We start from the raw sequence: 12,973 nt of genomic DNA, 5'->3' as shown, positions 1-12,973 counted from the left end.
GAATGAGTCTTCTATAACTTCTTCCCCATTCCCCTGGGACAGCTTCCCCTTCCCTGTGATCTCATTGCGTTTGGCACATTGGGTGTTTTCTTCAGTCTGTTGTTCGTCACACTATTTTTAGGCCTGTGTTCTTCATTGGATCCAAAGCATTAATAACAATATCATTTGCTTTTTCATGACATTATAAGGAAATCATGGTTTTTAATATTATAAACATTAGCTTTTGTTAGAAAAGCAGAGAACATGTTGATTATTCTTTGTTAATATGTAGTATCTTTTATTCTGGCATCTTAATTCCACAAATTTTGATTTATTTATAAACCTCATTACAACTCACAAATATTCATGATATTGGTGTAAAATAATAAAGATAATAAGTATAGCTTAAATACTGGTTTAAATTGCACCCTTGATGCCGTTAATTGTAAGATACATCATTATTTTATGTACCACTAAGAAAGTAACAGCAATTGCCAGTTACACCCACATTCTGAATGTATTCTAGAATGCACATCAGAGATGTTAAAATATGTAAAAATGTTCACTTTTAAATTGATGATACATCTAAAAAGATGTAAGAACTCACTTGAACAAAATGAAAGATTTGTTTCTGTTTTCCTTTCCTTCATTGCCTTTGGTAGGTGTGCTAATGAGCAGCAAAGTCCTCATAAATGCTAGACAGCCGAAAGATGGAAGACCTAACAAAGGATTTGGGAACCCAGCAGATTACATAATCCGTTCCTGTAATGTTAAAAATAATCTACATATAAAGTAAGGGAATTGTAAGTAGAGAGTTGATTAGCCACATTGTTTATTCATAAAATTATGGATACATGTCTCATAATGTGTGAAAACTTTGTACGTTCCCTTTTGTTGACTGAGATCATTTCCAGGTGTGGATGTGAGTGGAAGAATGGTGGGGGAGTGCAGTTTAGATGGAAACCTTCCAGGCATTTGCAATTATAAGCGCTTTTTATTATTAACTTGCCCTGCAAGTATGGGAGTGTTTTATTTTTCTTTCTTCAGATTCAATGTCTGACTTATAATGAATATCATGAGAAGGAATAAAATTCAGTTTCTAGCTGATTTAGAATCGGATCATATACTTTATTAAGTGAGGGATGCTGATATTGAGTGTGTTATACCTTGTTCTTTCTGTCTCTATGTATCTGTCCATTCATCTGCCCATTGATTTTAAGATTATGTGTCTGTTCATACAGAGTATAGTATCGTTAGAAGCAATATTGTGCTTCTGTTGTGCAATATGGACATAGAAAGTTTTAAAGATTAAGTGGAAAGAAACTTAGAACACTCTGAAACTGTGATGGTTTAGTTTGTGTGCCTGTGCACATATTTAGTTTTATGGGTAACTATTTTCATGGCACGGGAAACAGCACAATGAATGGCTTTTTTAGGTTATGTTAGAAACAGTTCATTGTATAACTTCTTTGTGCCAGGTCTTACGTTGAATTTTCAAGCAAATATGATGAATAAATTATGTTTTCAGCATACCTAACATTTATAAACTGTTAAATGAGATGTATATAGCTATTATTAGAAGAAGGAATTGAATACTATGGTTGGCAGGTGAAAATGATTAATGAGTAAAAAGAAAAGATGTAGGGAAAGGGGAGGAGGTAAAGTATTTTCTGTTGGTTTTGAAAGATAAGTAAGTCTTTGGCAGGGACAGGAATTTACGTTTGTTGAATATTTACTTACATTGTGTGAGGCACTATACAGCTCTCTATATGTATAATCTCATTGAGTCTCCCGTTATTATAGTCCACACTTTGCACCCTCAGAGATGTTAAATTAATTTCCAAAATATTTCAGTCAGACAGCTAATAAATGAGAAAACTTGGATTTGAGCTAGGTCTGATTCCAATCACTATATTAATCACTATGCCTAATCACTGTACTATTCTTATTCATATGTACTTAATCAATGTACTATTCTGAAAGGTATTCAGGACAGAGGAACAACCATGAACGAAGACCTGAGAACCATGACAGTGCCTGAAAGTTTCACAGAATGAGGATCAACCTGCAAGACTAGAGCCACCATATGCTGTTCAGTCATTGATCAGTTTTTTGATCAGCGTTACTGAGTATCTGTTGTGTGCCAGGCAGTTTGCTTGGTGCCGGGGGTTCAGAAATGAGCACATGCTCTTGCCTTTCAAAGCTGAGTCTAGTAACAAAACAGACTTTCGGTGATGATTTCTTGCTTCGCTTGTTTGCCTAGGAAATACTTCCTCACTCAATATAAATGTCTAGATTGTTGAAGTATCTTGTAGTTTCAAAATTATATTAGGTACATGTGCTCTGTTCAGAATGTGTCCCCCAAAATTCATGTGTTGGAAGCTTCATCTTCCAACATGGCAGTGTTGAGAGATGGGGTGCTTAGGTCACGAGGGCCCTGCCTAGAAGGCTCTCGCTAGACATTGATGCTGGTGCTTTGATCTTGGACTTCTCAGCCTTCAGAATTTTAATAAATTTCTGTTCTTTATAAATTGCCCAGTCTGTGGTATTCTGTTATAGCAGCACAAACAGAGTGAGAATCTTCTCTTTCTCTCTCTCTCTACACACACACACACAATATATATATAGACATGTGGTGTACCTATATACACAGTATGTATATACAGAGATGTAGTTTTATAACTTTATTCTGAAATTGAGGCAAGTAATTTTGGTATCTTTTTATCTTCAATTTTTTTTTTTCTAAGAAAGAGGCCCCTTTATTTTCCTTGTTGAACTACTACTACTTTGATATACTAGGTTCTCATAATTTCAGTGCTGAAGCTATTGACTAAAAAGTGCATTGCTCATGCTGTTAAAATTCTTAAAAGTTTCATAAATGAGTATCAAATGAGATTTGTGACTAAATGAATGCAAATGCAGCATTGCTTTCCTTTAACTAATATGTGGCTGTTGCTGCGGCTGCTTCTTCCTTTGACAGAACAGAAATATTTTGGAGTGTACCTCAGCCTGTTAATAATTTTCCAATCTGTTTTAATCTTCTGTAATTACTCAAATTTCCTATCCTCACTTCTTTTTAACAAAGCTTTTAAATGTAGTACAGACTTAGTGTAAACATTTATCTGATCTAAAGGCAAATATAGAAAAAGTTAATTTTCCCTTCTGCTTTTCATTTCTACTCTCCTAAGGGTATGGTTTTGACATGTTATACCTTTTCTGTATTCATTTCTAGTAACTATTGATGAAGAGAACTGTTGTTATGTCAAGAAGGTTTTAAAAAAGATGAATAGAGTTAGGAATTGGGATGGATATGAGTAAATTCTTAAATATAATACTTTTATAAAATCTCCCCCTAAACTCTGAAAAATAAATGTTTTCTGAGTTCCCTATAACTTATTTCGGCAGAGGGAAAATCTCCTACATGATGTTTAGAGTAGAATGAGTTGCATCTCCTTTTGCTGTTTAGGGAATTGGTGGTCCTAAGTCCCTTTCCCTAGTCTCTTAGAAGTTTCCAGTCTACTCAGACAAATCAGCATGAATTATTTGGTAATTTTTGGGAAGAAAGGATGCTAGATAGTGTTGCAAAAATTATTTGCTTTACTTTTAGTCTGAAACCCAAACAATCTATCATTTTAATGACCCTTTATTATATTCTAGCCTAATGTTTAAGGATTGTTGGCCAGCGACTTCTTAGGAGTGGGATACATTGCCTGGGCGGTTGCTTTCCTTTTCATCAGTAGAAACTTGTATTTTACATATATACAAGATATTATATACATATATACAAATATTACATATATACAAATATATATATAAGTATTTTTATTTTTTAAAATAATAGAGGCTGGGCACAGTGGCACATACCTGTAATCCCAGCACTGTGGGAGGCAGAGGCAGGAGGATGGCTTGAAGCCAGGGATTCAAGACCAGCCTGGACAACATAGAACAGTGGTCCCCAACCTTTTTGTTACCAGGGACCAGTTTCACGGAAGACAGTTTTTCCACGGACAAAGGGGTGGGGTGGATGAGGGATGGTTTGGGGATGAAACTGTTCCAGTTTACATCATCAGGCATTAGGTTCTTATAAGGATCACGCAACCTAGGTCCCTTATGCGCAGTTCACAGTAGGGTTTGTGCTCCTGTGAGAGTCTCATTCTACTGCTCATCTGACAGGAGGCGGAGCTCAGGTGGTAATGCTAGCTAGCCTGCTGCTCACCTCCTGCTGTGCAGCCAGTTCCTAACCGGCCATGAACCAGTACTGATATGCCATGAACCAGTACTGATATGCCATGAACCAGTACTGATATGCGGCTGGGGAGTTGGGGACTCCTGACATAGAGACCTCACCTCTACAGAAACAACAACAACAACAAAAAAAACTAACTGGGTTTGGTAGTGTGTTCCTGTAGTCCCAGGTACTTGTCAGATAGGCAGGCAGGAGGATCACTTGAGTCTAAGAGTTTGAGACTATTGTGAGCCATGATTGCACCACTGCCCTCTTGCCTGGGCAACAGAGTGTGAGACCTTGTCTCTTAAAAAACAAACAAACAAACAAAAAAAAAACAAACCGGGTGCAGGGGCTCACGCCTGTAATCCCAGCACTTTGGGAGACCGAGACGGGCTGATCACAAGGTCAGGAGATCGAGACCATCCTGGCTAACATGGTGAAACCCCGTCTCTACTAAAAGTACAAAAAATTAGCCAGGTGTGGTGGCGGGCGCCTGTAGTCCCAGCTACTCAGGAGGCTGAGGCAGGAGAATCGCTTGAACCCATGAGGCAGAGGTTGCAGTGAGTGGAGACTGCGCAGCTGCACTCCAGCCTGGGCAACAGAGTGAGACTCCGTCTCAAAAAATAAGTAAAATAATTGTTTAAAAAGTACAAAATTAATAAGATATAAGAGTAAGAGATGCAAAGTAATGCTTCTTTTCACTATTCTGCTCTAACATTTCCCCTTGGATGGATAGTCTAAGGATGAAAAGATACAAATGTAAAAATATACATATATATTAAAATTTTTTTTACACAAATGGTTAATGTAATATCTGTTATTTGAACCCTGCTTTTCTACTAATTTTTGTCTTGGAGAATGTTCCTTGTTAGGTAATATATAGCTATTTCACTATGTGGGACATAGCACAGCTGTATCAATGGGATTTTGTGTTCTTTCCATTCTTTCTCTTGAAAACAAAACCTTTGAATATTCTTTCTTAGCAAACTTTTTTTGTGTGTGTATGTATACACACACACACACACACACAATTACATAGGCCAGATGTGGTGGCTCGCACCTGTAATCCCAGCACCATTTTGGGAGGCTGAGGCAGGCGGATCACTTGAGATCAGGAGTTCGAGACCATCCTGGCCAATGTGGCAAAACCCTGTTTCTATTAAAAATACAAAAATTAGCTGAATGTGTTGGGGCATACCTGTAATCCCAGTTACTTGGGAGGCTGAGGTATGAGAATTGCTTGAACCTTGTATGTGGAGGCTGTAGTGAGCTGAGATCGTGCCACTGCACTCCAGCTTTGGTGACATATAATCTCTATGAAAAAGAAAAGCAATTGTAGAGAAACCTGACTTGTTCTGTTTACTTCACCTGGACCTGGATCTGATTAAGGGACACTGAGACTGAGGTGGTATTATTTGCCAGAGTACTTATCTGTGGCCGGGTGCAAGTCATCAGTTGGTGTCAAAACTTTTCCTATTGAGAGCAGAAGTTACTCTAATTTCTCTTAAAGCCCACGGTGCCCGTGAGATGAAAATGTTTGCCTACTTTGGGTTTAGTAAGATTTCCTTCAGTATGGGTTTGATTCTTGATATGGTGGATTGTGTCTGTGTAATCAGAAGTCATTCGTGAAACAGAGGTCTTTTGCATTTGAATTTTTACATTTTATTTTTAAAAAACTAAGTGAATAAAATGACTTCTATTCAGAAGTACTTTGATGACGTAGTGTGTTATATAATCTATATCATTTAAAGAAGGTTACTAAAAGTGCTTTTTAAACTCTGTAATTTCAAGTAATTGTCAGTTTTTTCCTCTCAAACTATAGGTCTCAGGGGACATCAGATTGTTGTTTAAATATGTCTAATTTAGCTTAATGTGTACTTATTTTGATTGTATTTTTAGTATATATGCTGGCAAGTGAGCACACGTATTTAATTATATGTATTGGCATGACTCGAGTCAAAGTCCTCTTTAAGGAATATTAAAAAAAGAAAGAAAAGATCTACATACTATAATTGTTTATTCTTAGTATTGTTGATATGGTTTGGCTTTGTGTCCCCACCCAAATCTCATCTGGAATTGTAATCCCATAATTCCCACATGCCGTGGGAGGGACCTGCAGGGAGGTGACTGAATCCCAGAGGTGGTTCCCCCATGCTGTTCTCGTGAGAGTGAGTGAGTTCTCACAAGATCTGATGGTTTTATAAGCGTCTGGCATTTCTCCTGCTGGCACTCATTCTCTCTCCTGCTGCCTTGTAAAGAGTTGCCTTCCGTCATGATTGTAAGTTTCCTGAGGCCTCCCCAGCCATGCGGAACTGTGAGTCAATGAAACCTCTTTCCTTTATAAATTATCCAGTCTCAGGTATTTCTTCATAACAGTGTAAGAATGGATGAATACAGTTTTTACATATGAAGCCCACAAAGCTTTAAAGCCCACCTGTTCCCAAAATAATTCTCATCAAACCTAACCAAACCTAAGTAGAAAGGGTTTTAAAAGGGAGTATTGACTGCCATGTTGAACTTCTTTGGCCTTCCTTCTACTGCTTGCCATGAAGAGATTCTGTGCTTTTTGATATGGGTGGACATGGGCTGAGGTTGCAAGAGTAGTCTAATGATAAAAGTTAGGCTCTCTGTTTGTTTTAGAAGCGCATTCCAAACTTAGAGTCTGCCTTCAGGGAGTGTTTTGAACAGACTTTTCAAGTGTGAAGACTATTGTGGGCCCTGTTGTCAACATGTCAAAACTAATGTGATGGACTATAATTTTTAGTACTTTATGACGAACCCTTAGGGTTATGGCATTACATCTACAGTTTGCTAGGCAGTGATTGATTTTCTTGATTGACAGGAAACACAGTTTATTGTGCCCCATGTCTGCAGGGCAAGGGACAGTTGATGGAGCAGCTTTGAACTCTGCCAGCAATCCAGAGGTGTCAGTGTGCCACGATAAAGAACTCAACTTCATTCATTTGGGTTATAGTGAGAATGTGTTTATTGGCAACAAGAATATGGCTAACCTTTGTAAGGGTAAATAAAGAAAAAATTTCTTGCTATAACCTTCTACTTTCATGTCAAGAAAGACTCAGAACTTTGTCAGGTTTCACTTGCACTTCCCCCCACTTCCTACAGAGCAGAAGCTTACTAGTTGTAAAATATAAAGTGTTCTTTTTCTCATGCATTTCTAACATATATAGATTCTTGTGAGAATTTATTGGGGCATTTTGTTTATAGTGGCATAGATTTTATAATATTAGGTTTAGTAAACTTGGACAGACCCATTACAGTTGCATCATGGGAGGTAATGCTCTTAGATGGAAATTGATTTAAACCATTCAGAATCTGTTTACACTTTCAACTTGAAAGGTTGGATGACAATAACTAGATATATGCTCAGGTTTGTAGGGCTCAAGGTGTATTACATGAATTTCTTTCTTCCCTATATAGGTAGTAAGCCTAAACATCTATTTACCTCAAAAATACTTAATCTATTCTCAAATAAATTATTTACAAACTTTGTAGTTGCACTTCGTGAACCATCTCCAGTTTCATTAGATTGTTCTTGAACTATCATGAGCAAAACGATTTAGCGATTTGAAGGGAAGACAATTGGCATTTGTAGCTGTTGCCATTGTCCTTTCTACTACCCTTCCTGGAACATTTTGTATCGTATTGATTTAAGTGTAGTACTCAGGGCTTCAGGACCTAGAAAGGGCCATTGATTTTTAGGAGGGAGTAATTTCATTCTGCAAAGAATCCTTTGGGCAAGCAACCAAGTGAAAAGTAGCTATTCAAATTGGGGACGAGTCACTTGATTATTAGAGAAAGTATGTGGAGTTGATTTATTGTAAATGGACATAAAGTCATTGCTGAAAGAGCCACTCAGCAGATACTTATTGAGTGCTTACTGTGTGTGTGGCACTGTTTTAGGTAACGGACTCAGGAATTTATGTACTAGTGTGGGGAGACAGACATTAGAAAAAAGATTGAATGAACAAACTGGTGATAAATTTATTATAAAAAACAAATCAGGTTAAGAGTGAGTGCTAGCGTGGAGTCGGAGGTGTTTCTATCTTATATAGATTACTCAGGGAAGTTCTATGATAACTAACATTTGAGCGGAGAGCCGAGGAATTAGTGTGAAAGGGAAAGTAGGACATTCACTGAATATGTGGCTATCTACAGTAAAGTCTAAAAGGTGGCATTGTGCTCCGTATGTTTTAGGAGCAGCAAGGAGGGCAGTGTGTCTGTAGCAGGGATGGGGGCTGTGGGGGAGGAGGGAGGGAGATAGGAGATACAGTAGGGAGAGAGAGAAGCCAGGTCATGTAGAGGCTTTTAGGTGATTTGTGAGGAATTTGACTTTTACTGTGAAAGGAAGCCAGTGGAGGTTTTTGAACAGGGAAATGACTTCCTCTGACTATATTTTAACAAGATCCATCTGGCTGGTGTGTGGAGAATAGAGTATAAGAGAGGCAAGTGTAGAAGTAGAGAAGCCAATTAGAGGGCTGTTTTATACAATCTAGAGATGAAAACTGTTCACGGGGAGTAGAGTGTTGGTGGTAGATATGGTACTGGGTTGGGCAGCACTGTGGATGAGCAGGTTTGCATGGAGATAAGATTCAGGAGTCTGATTTTGGACTTGTTGAGTTTGAGACATCTGTTAGCTATCCAAGTGGAATTGTTGAATACGAAGTTAGACATAGAGTTCTGGACTTTAGGAGGAAACCCCAGGTTGGTGTCATGCATATGAAAGTCACCATTATAGACAGCATTTGAAGCCATGAGACTGAAGGGGATTACTTAGGGAATGGGTATAGATTGAGAAAAGGCCCAAAGATCTGCATCTGGGACACTCTTACATATAGAAACTAGAGATATTCACTATTTACTCAACAAGTTTTATTCAGTACTTTCTATGCAGATAAGGAATAAGCAGAAAACAAGACTGAGAAGGAGTGGGTCAGTCACATAGAAGAAGGAGAACCAATAGAGGGTGTTTTCCTCAAGTCAGGGGATGGGGGGGATTGCTTGCCCAAAGTGATTCTTTGCAGAATGAAATTACTCCCTCTTAAAACTCAATGGCTCTATGTCCTGAAGCCCTGAGTACTACACTTAAATCAATATGATACCAAATGTTCCAAGAAGGGTACTAGAAAGGACAACAGCAACAGCAGCAAAAACCAATTGTCTTGCCTTCAAATTGCTAAATCGTGTTTTGATCATGAGAGTTCAAGAAAAAGCTAATGAAACTGGAGACGGTTCACAAAGTGCAACTACACAACTCTCTCCCTACTTTATTTCCTGTCCCTGTCCTTTCTCCCCCACCGCCCCCCTCCCTGATCATTCAAGAAGAAAGATTCAAAAAGTGATCTACCCTATTATGCTGCTGAGATGTGGGTAGGCAAGAAGAGAACTGAGAATTAGTTGTTGAGTTTTACAGAAGAGGTCACTGGTGACCCTGATGAGCATTATTTACGGGATATGGTAGGATGTACATCTCATTGAAGTAAGTTTTGCTGGAGACTGAAATGGAAGGATGGGCTGGAAGCTGAAGATGATGGAGGATAGAGTGATTATATAATTTATTGTCTAAGCCAGGGCAGTTTGTGAATGAATGAAAGGGGACACAGTTTATTATTATACTGGTGTGTTGGGAATAGTCTCCCCAAAATCTAGCCATAAACTGGCCCCAAAACTGGCCATAAACAAAATCTCCGCAGCACTATGACATGTTCGTGATGGTCATGACGCCCACGCTGGAAGACTGTGGGTTTACCGCAATGAGGGCAAGGAACACCTGGCCTAACCAGGGCAGAAAACCGCTTAAAGGCGTTCTTAAACCACAAACAATAGCATGAGTGATCTGTGCCTTCAGGACATGTTCCTACTGCAGATAACTAGCCAAACCCATTCTTTTATTTCTACCCATCCCTTTGTTTTCTGTAAGGAATACTTTTAGTTAATCTACAATCTATAGAAACAATGCTTATCACTGACTTGCTGTTGATAAATACATGGGTAACTCTCTGTTCGAGGCCCTCGGCTCTGAAGGCTCTGAGACCCCTGATTTCCCACTGCACACCTCTATATTTCTGTGTGTGTGTCTTTAATTCCCCTAGTGCCGCTGAGTTAGGTTCTCCCCGACCGAGCTGGGCTCAGTACTGGTGCAACTGGCGTATACCATATGGTCACTCTTGGGAGAGGGCAAGAAAGATTTCTCAAGGAAGTACCTGTTTATTTCTACTCTTTGTTTACTTTCTCTGAAGCAATTTCTTATATGTGACTTGCCAATTTTTTTATTCCATTGGTAATTCAATTATTTTAATAGACTTTGGTATGGAATATTTGTTCAGAGCCTTTTAATAGTTCTGCTTTGTCCACATGCAATTTATTTCCTCAAAGAACGAATTGACTTGACAGTTTTGATTTCCCTGTGCACACTTGAAAAAAATCCTGTTCTTAAATATAGAAGTTTGTGCAATATGAATACGAAATTCAGTACTCTAGAGCTTTCATGGTTTAACTGAAATACTTTTTAGGGATGAGATATTCATAACAATAGTCTTTGGTCCTTTGGCAAAATAACTATTATAATGACTGGCATGTGCTTTGGCTAATATTCATTTTATCTGAATTTCAGTAATTTTTTAAACAGAACATAAAAACCCTTGATAACTTGCCATTAATATTTTTTCTGTTGTAAATTGTGTGTTATTGTAATGTAATTTAATTTACAATATTGGGCTTCAGTTTTTTTTCCTAAACAAATCTCATACCATATCAGTTTTCAAAGGGGAATTCATTTATGTTTATGAAAATCTACAAATAATTTATTGTTTGCTATTTATATATAAAATTTTCAGAGAACAGCAATGAAAAAGAGTGAGATACTGATGAAATTAATAGTGTTTTAAAGTAACATTGCTGGTTATGAGGGCTTGACACTGTCATTAGCTAATAGCATAAGACATCATACCACTGGTTCTCAACTTTGGTGACCTGTTAGACTCTTACGGTGCTTGTAAAAAGTCATGATGCATAGGCCCTACTACAGGCATGTCATATAAAGATCTCTTGGGGGAGGAGTTGGCTTGTTTGCTTGCTTATTTATTTAGAGAGAGTGTGTCACTCTGTAGCTCAGGCTGGGATGCAGTGGCGTGATCAGAGCTCACTGTAACCTTGAATTCCTGGGCTCAAGCAATTCTCCCACCTCAGTCTCCAGAGTAGCTAGGACTACAGACATGTGCCACTGTGCCAAGCTAATTTTTTAAACTTTTTTTAATAGAGACAAGGTCTTGCTGTGTTGCCCAGGCTGGTCCTCAACTCTTGTCCTCAAGCAATCCTTCTACCTTGGCTGCCCACAGTGCTGGGATTATAGCCACTGTGCTAGCTGGCATTAAAAAAAAAAATCTGTGATTATAGAGAGGCTGCGGCCTATTGCTCTATATACTGAAGGATAAATTTATCATTTATGATAATTGATGTAAATCTGAAGTTCCAATGTGTTTATAATTTCCCTTCCTCCCTCCGTCCCTTTCTTCAGAGCTTAGTTCTTGTCAGAGCTAGTTAGAGTCTGCCTCAAGCTTGTTAAGACTTGCTAGTTCTAGGAGGTAGAAGTCATCAGTTCAGCATTTACTTGTATGCTTTTGCATGCTTGTGCAGAATTTGTATTATCTTCAATATGTGTTAAAGAATATTTTTAAGCCACTTACCCATTTTATGAAGATTATGCAAAACTGAATAATCTGTAGTTTTCCTTTCCTGGGCACAGGTAAACTGCAGGTCATCCTGATATACTGGAGAAGAGGGCAAGGTGCTGCTGCCACCTCTGTGTGGTGCGGCTCTCGCGTTTCCTTAGCATATCTCACTCACGGCAGATAACCTGTGACCGTCTACTATAAGGACAAGTGAGGTCCTTGTGCTTGTCTGCATACTGAATGTCATCTTAGTTTCTTTTTAATTAAAAAATACATCAACCTTTCACTCCTGAGCTGCATGACTGCGTTTTCAAGATCATTGATTTAGAGATGTGACCATGGTCTATCTCATAGAATCCCAATAGTTTTCATTCTCAGAGTCAGAAATAAAAAGAAATTGGTTTTCTCGAGATTTTCTCTTCTGTTCTTGTTTTACTTCTTAATGAAAGGAAAATCTGGATGTAATTTAGTTTTCCAAAGATGGAATAGAATTATCTTTGCCTTCTGGCATAGTGGGGTTTTTCTTGACTTTTTCCCTGAAGTCCAAACATGCTTTTGTCGTAAGGGTTGACAGTTTGGTCTCATGGAGTTAATCACTGAATGAATACCTGATGGAATAGTTTTCACTTCTGTTTTTGCTTGTCCCAGAGCTTTTTAAAAAAGAATTAATAGACTGAAAAAAATAACTTTAGATTTACAGGAAAAGTTGAGAAGATAGTATAGAGAGTTGTTACGTAAGCCTCTTGAGCAGCTTCCCCTGGATTCACATTGGACGTTAGTATGGTACATTTGTTATAATTAATGAACCAATATTGATACATTATCATCAGTTTATTATTCCATAGTTTATTCAGATTTCCTTAGTTTTGGCCCAATGTTCTTTTACTCTCCAGGCGTCCCCTCCAGGATACCACCTTATGTTTAGTTGTCAGGTCCCCTTGGCTCCTCTGACGGTGGCAGTTTTTCAGACTTTCTTTGTTTTTGCTGACCTTGGCAGTTTTGAGTAATACTGGTAAGGTGTATTGTAGGATGTGCCTCTATTGGAATTTATCTTCTGTTTTTCTCCTGATTAGACTAG

General features: G+C 38.2%; 1 protein-coding gene across 5 annotated transcripts in view; it reads left to right on the top strand.

Annotated features, from left to right (window-relative positions):
• TPK1 (thiamin pyrophosphokinase 1) overlaps positions 1-12,973 on the top strand; it is a 390,760-nt gene that overhangs the window by 56,452 nt on the left and 321,335 nt on the right. The window lies entirely within an intron of this gene.

Source organism: Macaca mulatta, chromosome 3 (genome assembly GCF_049350105.2).
Source record: "Macaca mulatta isolate MMU2019108-1 chromosome 3, T2T-MMU8v2.0, whole genome shotgun sequence".
Classification (NCBI taxonomy): domain Eukaryota; kingdom Metazoa; phylum Chordata; class Mammalia; order Primates; family Cercopithecidae; genus Macaca; species Macaca mulatta.
Note: the sequence above shows the minus strand (reverse complement) of the source record. Positions and strands in the feature narration are given on the sequence as shown.